Raw genomic sequence first — 8,372 nt, 5'->3', positions numbered from 1 at the left:
ATCTGAATCACACATTCCTCCTGTACACACACACAATTTGGCTTCTAGCTGCTGCTGTGTGGAAACTGTCCCACGATGAGAGATCAGTGAGGGAGGGATGATTCAAAGGTATGGGAGTGTGTGTGTGTGTGTGTGAGTGAGTGTGTAGAGTCCTGTGAGTGTGTGTGTGTGTGTGTGTGTGCGTGCGTGCGTGCGTGTGTGTGAGTGTGTAGAGTCCTGTGAGTGTGTGTGTGCGTGTGTGTGTGTGTGTGTGTGTGTGTGTGTGTGTGTGTGTGTGTGTAGTGTGTAGAGTCCTTGAGTGTGTGTGTGTGTGTGTGTGTGTGTGTGTGTGTGTGTGTGTGTGTGTGTGTGTGTGTGTGTGAGTGTGTAGAGTCCTGTGAGTGTGAGTGTGCGTGTGCGTGTGCGTGTGTGTGTGTGTGTGTGTGTGTGTGTGTGTGTGTGTGTGTGTGTGTGTGAGTGTGTAGAGTCCTGTGAGTGTGTGTGTGTGTGTGTGTGTGGGTGTGTGGGTGGGTGTGTGTGGGTGGGTGGGATCCTGGTGGGGTTTATGCGTGGGTTTGGAGAGGAGGGCTGCATTGAGGTCTGGGGGTGGATGGATTATTCGAGGTGGGGGAGTGGAGGAGAAGGAGAGGAGAGGGTGATCACTTTTTCCAGAGACCTCTCCGAACATGTCATATCATCAGCATTTCCCCAGCAGCTTGCAGGGAGGGAAGGAACAAGGAAGGGAAAGAGAGAGGGGAGGTGGAGGGGGGGAACGCTTCTTCCGAAGGGGGCAGGCAGCCAACAACAACAGTGGACTCCAGTAGGTCGGTACAGGAAGAGAGGGGAAGGGGTGAGAGAGAGGAGAGAGAGGGAGGCTGATGTGTGTGCCTGGCACTCCGGAGCGTTCCCGTCTGTTGTTCCTGCGCCAGAGGGCCTTCAGTAGGGGCTGGTCCCCCGGGAGTCATTAAAACACATTCCATTCCCATTATTCCACAATCCCCTTCACCAGCAGCACCATCCCAGGATTTACCCAGCTTTTACAGATCATCCTCATTATTATTCTGTATTATTAGACATCTGCTGAGCTGTGTGTGTGTGTGTGTGTGTGTGTGTGTGTGTGTGTGTGTGTGTGTGTGTGTGTGAGTGAACGGATGTGTGATTGGATGGATGTGTGATTGAGAAGAGGCAGTCAGGTCTATCCCTGGGTTTGATGGGCTGTTGCTCCCCCTAAACCAGACTGATCCCAGTGTGTGTGTGTGTGTGTGTGTGACACCAGGCCTGCTAAAGTTTCAGTCCTTCTAAAACAGCTCACCTGGCCTGGGTCCAACATGACAAGATTTTTACAAAGATGAACTTATCTTTAACTTCTCTGCATTTTATGAATGAGTGTGCCGAGTTTTAGGGCTGGAGTGTGTGCGTGTGCGTGCGTGTGCGTGTGCGTGTGCGTGTGTGTCAGTGAACAGTCATTTCCTGTCTCCCAGCTCACTGTGACTCATAGTTGTTATAGAGAGTAGAGTGTTTCCTTAGAGACCACATCAGTAATGCTTTATCTCTGCCATGTTAATGCCACACAGGTCTTTTACAGCCTGATAGCTCTTATTCATAATGTTCTCATGTCGAGACGCACTCTTTAACTGTAATGTGATGTGAAGTGTGAGTTTTTTGAGTGTGGGTGATATTTGTGCATGCTTGTATCTGTGTATTAAAGCTGCAATATGTAACTTTTTGGGTGACCTGACCAAATTCACATAGAAATGAGAGTTATAGATCTGTCATTCTCAATTAAAAGCATATTTCTATGCTTTCTGTGCTTAAGTTTCGTTTTTGCTCTTTTACTTTCGGTTTTGTACACAGCTGAAAATACAATATATTGGGTTATTGAAAATATATTTTGCAAGGTTTAGATTGTAAAATTATTCTCTACACTATATTCCTTGTTTTGTCACATGAACTGAAATTAGAATAACTGTTAGAATTTTAGCAACCAGGAAATGGCAGAGCGATTTAATACAGTGCATTCTGAAATTATTCAGACGCCTTGACTTTTTCCACGTTACAGCCTTATTCTAAAATTGATTAAATAGTTTTTTTCCCCTCATCAATCTACACACAATACCCCATGATGACAAAGAGAAAACAGGTTTTTAGAAATGTTAGAAAATGTATATAAAGAAACAACTGAAATATCACATATATAAGTATTCAGACCCTTTACTCACACCTGTATTTGGGGAGTTTCTCCCATTGTTCTCTGAAAATCCCCTCAAGCTCTGTCAGGTTGGATGGGGAGCGTCGCTGCACAGCTATTTTCAGGTCTCTCCAGAGATGTTTGATTGTGATCAAATCCAGACTCTGGCTGGGCCACTCAAGGACATTCAGAGACTTTTTCTGAAGCCACTCCTGCATTGTCTTGGCTGTGTGCTTTGGGTTGTTGTCCTGCTGGAAGGTGAACCTTTGCCCCAGTCTGAGTTCAGACATTTTTACAAAGGATTAAAAGATGAAAAGCTGCAATGTATTGAGTCAATAGGTATTCAACCCCTTTGTTACGGCAGGCCTAAATAAGTTCAGGAGTAGAAATGATGCTTAAAATGTCACATAACAAGTTGCATACACTCTGTGTACAATAATAGTGGTTAACATGATTTATTTTTATTCCTTTTTTTTTTACCCCCTTTTTCTCCACAATTTCGTGGTATCCAATTGTTAGTAGTTACTGTCTTGTCTCATCGCTGCAACTCCCGCACAGACTCGGGAGAGGCGAAGGTCGAGACCTATGCGTCCCCCGAAACACAACCCAACCAAGCCGCACTGCTTCTTAACACAGCGCGCATCCAACCCGGAAGCCAGCCACACCAATGTGTTGGAGGAAACACCGTACACCTAGCGACCTGGTCAGCGTGCACTGCGCCCGGCCCGCCACAGGAGTCGCTAGTGCGCGATGAGACAAGGATATCCCTGCATGCCAAACCCTCCCTAACCCGGACGATGCTAGGCCAATTCGCTAACTCAGTTGCCAGTGAGGAAGGAAACCGCTCAGGGATTTCACCATGAGTCCAATGGGGATTTTAAAACAGTTACAGAGTTTAATGTCTGTGATAGGAGAATGAGGATGGATCAATAACATTGTAGTTACTTCATAGTACTAACCTGCATGACAGAGTGAAATAAGGAAACCTGTACCTGTCACGCTTGTTGTCGGTGAAAATGGAGGACCAATACGCAGCAGGTACGTGTATGCTCATCTTGATTTTTATTAACTACAAAAATGAACATACAAAATAACAAAACAAAACGAAACGAAACGAAACGAACGAACGAACGAACGAACGAACGAACGAACGAACGAACGAACGAACGAACAACTACAAACAGTCTGGTAAAGCATACGGCTTACACACAGAACAATCACCCACAAAATACAAGACAAACACACCCAACTAATAAAGGACTTCCAATCAAAGGCAACACCAAACAGCTGCCTTCAATTGGAAGTCCAACCCCAATTAACTCAACATAGAACCAGACACACTAGACTAAACATAGAACTACCTAAACATAAACCAAAACCCGGAAATACTAAATCAAACACCCTTTTAACAAACACACCACCCTGAACCACATAAAACAAATACCCTCTGCCACGTCCTGACCAAACTATAATACTAATTAACCTTTATACTGGCCAGGACGTGACAGTACCCGAAGAAATATATTCCAAAACATGTATCCTGTTTGCAAGAAGACATTAAAGTAATACTGAAAAAAATAGCAAAGAAATGCATGTTTTGTCCTGAATACAAAGTGTTATGTTTCGGCCAAATCCAACACAACATATCACTGAGTACCACTCTTCATATTTCAAGCATGGTGGTGGCTGCATCATGTTAAGGGGATGCTTGTTATTGGCAAGGACCAGGGAGTTTTTGGGGGTTAAAAAGAAACGTAATAGGGCTAAGCACAGGATTTTTCTAGTTACAGTTTTGATTTAAATCAGCTTGAAAATCTATGGCAAGACTTGAAAATGTCTGTCTTGTAATGATCGACAACCAACTAGACAGAGCTTGAATTTTTTAAAGAATAAGGGGGCAAATATTGTACAATCCATGTGTGCAACGCTCTTAGAGACTTACCCAGAAAGACTCACAGCTGTAGTCACTGCCAAGGGTGATTCTAACATGTACTGACATAGGAGGTTGAGTTTTAATGTAATCAAAATATATGAGTGTTTTATTTTCCATTATTTTCCACTTTGACATTACAGATTATTTTGTGTAGATTGTTGACCAAAAAAAATACAGTTAAATAAATGTTAATCCCACTTTGTAACACAATAAAATGTGGAAAAAGTCAAGGGGTGTGAATACTTTCTGAAGGCACTCAATGTATACATGTGTGGGTGTGTGAACTACTCAGTGCCTTTGGCTGCAGTGTTTCTCAGTGACAGATATCTGCAGAAAGAAGAGTGTGAGAGAAGGGGGGGAGAGGAGGGATCGAGAGAGAGAGAGAGAGAGAGAGAGAGAGAGAGAGAGAGAGAGAAAGGTGTTTCTGTTCTGTGTCTCTCCTCCTCTTCTGTACAACATCTGCTGTGGTGAACAGGTGTTCCAGAGCTTCAGCACCCCAGGCACCGCTCCGCTGGCCCAGCAGGGGAACACCTACAGAGGCTTTTATTGGTTGTCTTCCACCCCCTCCCCCTTCTTCCCCTACTCCCTACTACTCTCTCTCTCTCTCTCTCTCTCTCTCTCTCTCTCTCTCTCTCTCTTGCACTTTCCCCTCTTTCTGTTTTTCTTTCTCTTACCTACTCCTCACTCCTTGTTTTCCCACCTTTCTTTATTTCTCTCTCTCTCTTTCCCTCCCCCGTCTCTCCTTCTGCTCTCCTCTCTGATGGTCACAGTGACCTGTGGATGGAGGAATGCTGTAGAGGCATGTCAAGGTTTCAAGGTCTTGGAAGGGGGAATGTCCCAGGGTTTAGGAGGGGTCTGAGGAGTGACAGGTACAGGTGAATGAGGGCCGGAATGGTGGGCTGGGTAATGCTTGTGTCAATGACCCCCTAACACGCACACACACACACACACACACACACACACACACACACACACACACACACACACACACACACACACACACACACACACACACACACACACACACACACACACACACACACACCATCTCCTTGGCTCCAACAGAGCTAGGCTTCTTAGGGGTTTAGGGGTTAGAGGTCAAACACAGCTGTAGAGAAGGGGGAGCGAGGGAAGCAACCTCACACACTTGCATCACTGCACTGATATCACCACTATGTACTACCAATTCCATACTAGCTTTCCTATGGCCTATGCTGTTCATTTGACAGATTTGTACAAGTTCTGTTTTCATGCAATGCATTGATCCAATTTGTTCTTGGACGGTCTAAAACGCTGTAGTCTGTGTTGATCAGTAATGACCTGTTCTGTAACACCCTCTCTCTAGTTATCCCAGTCAGCAATCCTGCAGCATAACAGCAATGTAGGCTCAGGACAGTTATACAAGGCTGCTGGATCTCTCTCTGTTCTCCCTAACTGGCATTGCATCAGCTGGAGTTTTAATGTTTGTGTTTTTTATTCTAGGGAACACATTCCTCCACACAACCTTTCACCCCTGCTGGGAGTCAAGAGATCCTGGAAAAATAAACAAATCAATAAACGACTTGAAGAAAGTCTGGCCTCCTGGGCCAAAGGGTTTCTCTCTCTCTCTCTCTCTCTCTCTCTCTCTCTCTCTCTCTCTCTCTCTCTCTCTCTCTCTCTCTCTCTCTCTCTCTCTCTCTCTCTCTCTCTCTCTCTCTCTCTCTCTCTCTCTCTCTCTCTCTCTCTCTCTCTCTCTCTCTCTCTCTTTCTCTCAACCCGTGGTGTGAGTTGAAATTTTTCTCCTGTTGATAGCATTTGCCCCAAAGGAACAAATTTGTTTATTTAAAATAAATATTTGGACATTCATTATCTTCGTCCAATGTTTAAAAAAAACAGTGTCACACAGTTCACACAGTATCACTCTCTTCTAGAGCTGTGTGTGTACATGCTAAGACAGTTCAATCCTCTCTCAACCCCAGTGCTGAATGCCCATCTGGGATGTAACCTTTGACCTAATGGTTGGTGTAATTCCTGTGTCACCTTCCTGCACTGGCACGTACAGCCTGACTTCCTGCCTGACAGGATGTGGAGGTGGCAGCAGGGCAGGCACGCAGTCACACACACACACACACACACACACACACACACACACACACACACACACACACACACACACACACACACACACACACACACACACACTGGATGGAATGGAAAACAGAGGGCTGGGGAGAGAACACTCTCTCTAAAATTATCTCTCTATCTCTCCTGCTCTCTCTCTCTCTCTCACTATTATTGGATGCATTTTCCATACCTTTCTCTTTATATATCCTTTCTGCTTCCTCTTATCATTTCTCCCTCCTGTCTCTTTCTGTCTGTTTCCTTCTCTTACTCCTACTGATCATGTCTCTTTCTGTCTGTTTCCTTCTCTTACTCCTACTGATCATGTCTCTTTCTGTCTGTTTCCTTCTCTTACTCCTACTGATCATGTCTCTTTCTGTCTGTTTCCTTCTCTTACTCCTACTGATCATGTCTCTTTCTGTCTGTTTCCTTCTCTTACTCCTACTGATCATGTCTCTTTCTGTCTGTTTCCTTCTCTTACTCCTACTGATCATGTCTCTTTCTGTCTGTTTCCTTCTCTTACTCCTACTGATCATGTCTCTTTCTGTCTGTTTCCTTCTCTTACTCCTACTGATCATGTCTCTTTCTGTCTGTTTCCTTCTCTTACTCCTACTGATCATGTCTCTTTCTGTCTGTTTCCTTCTCTTACTCCTACTGATCATGTCTCTTTCTGTCTGTTTCCTTCTCTTACTCCTACTGATCATGTCTCTTTCTGTCTGTTTCCTTCTCTTACTCCTACTGATCATGTCTCTTTCTGTCTGTTTCCTTCTCTTACTCCTACTGATCATGTCTCTTTCTGTCTGTTTCCTTCTCTTACTCCTACTGATCATGTCTCTTTCTGTCTGTTTGCTTCTCTTACTCCTACTGATCATGTCTCTTTCTGTCTGTTTCCTTCTCTTACTCCTACTGATCATGTCTCTTTCTGTCTGTTTCCTTCTCTTACTCCTACTGATCATGTCTCTTTCTGTCTGTTTCCTTCTCTTACTCCTACTGATCATGTCTCTTTCTGTCTGTTTCCTTCTCTTACTCCTACTGATCATGTCTCTTTCTGTCTGTTTCCTTCTCTTACTCCTACTGATCATGTCTCTTTCTGTCTGTTTCCTTCTCTTACTCCTACTGATCATGTCTCTTTCTGTCTGTTTCCTTCTCTTACTCCTACTGATCATGTCTCTTTCTGTCTGTTTCCTTCTCTTACTCCTACTGATCATGTCTCTTTCTGTCTGTTTCCTTCTCTTACTCCTACTGATCATGTCTCTTTCTGTCTGTTTCCTTCTCTTACTCCTACTGATCATGTCTCTTTCTTTTAAGTGTCATCCCAGTCTCCTCCTTCTCTCTTCTCAGTAAATGGAAGATGTGCCTGTTTGAATTGCTCCCATTGTTTTATTTGATTTCTTACTGGTTTCCCGGCCACAGTCACAATGGAATGTTTTAAATTAAACATCTGGCCTAAAGTAGAAGTCTCTCTTTTTTATCTCTCTCTCTGACTCCCCCCCCCCCCTGCTCTCTCTCCCTCTCTCTCCTGCTCTCTCTCCCTCTATCTCTCTCTCTCTGTTACAGATGGGATACAGAAGGTAGTCCAGCGGTTCACTAGACAGTGTCACCAGACCACGGTGGCATACCTCCACCCCTGCCCCCTAACCCTCATAAAGGTATTTTATAGCCTCATACAGAAAGATGGGCTGTATATCCACACTGTACATTTCACCAGCGGTGGAAAACATACCCAATTGTCATACTTGAGTAAAAGTAAAGATACCTTAATAGAAAATGTGAAAATCACCCAGTAAAACATTACATGAGTAAAAGTCTAAAAGTATTTGGTTTTAAATATACTTAAGTATCAAAAGTAAATGTAATTGCTAAAATATACTTAAGTATCAAAAGTAAAAGTTTAAGTCATTTTACATTCTTTATATTAAGCAAAGCAGACGGCACCATTTTCTTGTTTTCTTTATTGACGGATAGCCAGGGGCACACTCCAACACTCAGACATCATTTACAAACAAAACATTTGTGTTTTGTGAGTTCCCCAGATCAGAGGCAGTAGGGATGACCAGGGATGTTCTCTTGAGAAGTGCGTGAATTGGACCATTTTCTGTCCTGCTAAGCATATAATGAGTACTTTTGGGTGTCAGGAAAAATGCATGGAGTAAAAAGTACATCATTCTCTTT

Source organism: Salmo salar, chromosome ssa26, assembly GCF_905237065.1.
Source record: "Salmo salar chromosome ssa26, Ssal_v3.1, whole genome shotgun sequence".
NCBI classification, from domain to species: Eukaryota; Metazoa; Chordata; class Actinopteri; order Salmoniformes; family Salmonidae; genus Salmo; species Salmo salar.
The sequence above is the reverse complement of the archived record's forward strand: the minus strand, read 5'-3'. Positions refer to the sequence as shown.